The sequence below is a fragment of the Anneissia japonica genome, unplaced genomic scaffold (assembly GCF_011630105.1).
Source record: "Anneissia japonica isolate Jap-2015-1 unplaced genomic scaffold, ASM1163010v1 scaffold573_len2283161_cov171, whole genome shotgun sequence".
Classification (NCBI taxonomy): domain Eukaryota; kingdom Metazoa; phylum Echinodermata; class Crinoidea; order Comatulida; family Comatulidae; genus Anneissia; species Anneissia japonica.
Genome location: NW_022719802.1, coordinates 2013188 through 2015418, shown reverse-complemented (window position 1 = coordinate 2015418; position 2231 = coordinate 2013188).

Here is a 2231-nt window from a genome sequence, read left to right as displayed (position 1 = left end):
CTTGCAAATTGACATCTTATTGAACAAGATGTGTATAAGAGACAGAATTAAGGCTTAGGGCCTAGGCCTAAATCGATATTTCAATCACGACGATCTCGCTCGCGATACGTTGCTATGTTATGATTGTAAGAGTTATCGACGCATGCGCGTTTGTCGATTTCAGCTTATCTTGTTGTCAAGTAGGTTACGTAACGGTGAGATAATTACGATCGCGGCGAGGAGGTCTGTACCTTTGATCTTCGGTCGATGTTACTCCTTCTGTTCTATTTTCTCTATGCTTATAGTACTCTATATAATTTATCCACACAGTAATTATTTAGCAGCAAGCCCTAACGCGCTTAACTTCGTCACGCAGCATTTGAATGAGGGCGACAAACAAGTGAAATACGTCCAAGTGGTAATTCGTACAAATGATTTTCGCCGCTCGAACGCGCTCATCGCTTTAAAGTACTAGCCCAATCTGTGTAAATCCCCATGGAAATGTGTGGCTTTGAATTGTTATTTATTGGCATATCAATTGTGTATATAGTTTCAGCATTCCAATAATAACCACACAATGGGTTTACTATGAGAGAAGTGGGTCACTATTACTAACTTTTAACTTTAAAGTCTGACTCCGGAGGAAAAATTTTTTTATAGGCCTGTCACGCCAAAATTGGTCCGGGGGACCGATTTTAGCCGCTAAAATTTGTCCGGGGGACTGATTTTGGCCGGCTAAAATCAGTCCTCCTTAGATAATATTGGTCCGGCCTGGACAAATTTTGGCTTAGCCTAAATCGATCCGCCTACACCTATACGAGTTCGTACACAACCAATTACTGTACAGCATAGTGAGTGCTTACCTATCGGTCCGCATAGATTTTGAGGGAAAAATCTTTTGGTGGGAAATTAGAAATTGAACGACCAATGAAAATGAAGGTGATGGGTGAAGTCCAATTTTGAGCCTATTTTGCATACATCGCCGCATATAAGGCTCCAGCAGCTGTATGCGAAGGAATTCATTTGATAGCAGGCTCGGTTTAGTTAGTAGAGTACAAAAAGTGAAAGAAAGATTGTGCTTTTTTTTCAGGTCAGGGTGATGTACACCTTACAAGGAAGATATAATTATTTGACATTTTAGTAAGTCGATATCCATCAATTAAGCTGCTAAAAATAAGGAAAAAATAATGATCCAACAGCAGGGAATATCGTTGTATACAGTATATTATTATTCAACACACATTCACCCCACTCCCTCTTTCTACCAAATATATAACAGGCATGGTTTAGAAGGGGGTATGGTGGTTTATTCTTGTCCCTGATAAAAAAAAATAAATACAAATAAGAGAAAAAGAAATAATTGGTCGCCTAATACGCCTCAGAGGTTATTTTCGGTCGTCCAGAGAGTACAGGAAAGTACTGCAGTGGGAAACATTAACTGGATATATGGACATATTGTGTATATGTAGCTCTCTATATAGGCCTACAATAATAATAATAATCTCCACCCAGGTTCTTTCAGCTACAAAATGAAACAGCAAGCAAATCATATGAAATCCAATATAAAATACACTATTAATACTACTGCTCACTCGTAAAACCCAATACTAACTACACTACTCTGCCAGCACACATACCCCATGGTTACTCACTCCAACACAAAACCTATTTACTGTATATAAATATATATGCGTATGTGTGGTCATCATTTAAAATGCACTGCATCCATAAGAACACACAAAAATACAGGGAGGTACTGTAGCAATATTGAGAATGTAAAATGTTTTTAACACCTGGTATATATCTGTACTTTCGAGCCTAGTCTTTCATTATTCCTCCACATTCACTAATGATCTCCTATTAACTAAAGCCATACCCATTCCCATCTCAACTCTTATATAGTGTGATGTATGCAAATTAAGGCTTCAGTCATAGTTTTAATTGGTGGTTCGAACTTTGCGGACCGATTACTAACCACTCATTGTGTTATGGTTAGCGCAGATTTAAAAAAAAACCCTTTCACAGATGTTTTGACCGTCTCCCCTTATATATATCAAGATATAGGCCTACGTGTTTATATATATATATATATATATATATAATACTGTATATAAAAATTATATATATATATAATTAGTAATAGGAAAACGAGATAAACAAAAACAATAAACGGCCACACAATGCAAACAATATAGAATCGATACTTAGTTCATTTTGTCATTCTGATTGCATTTTCTCTACTGTTCCGTTTA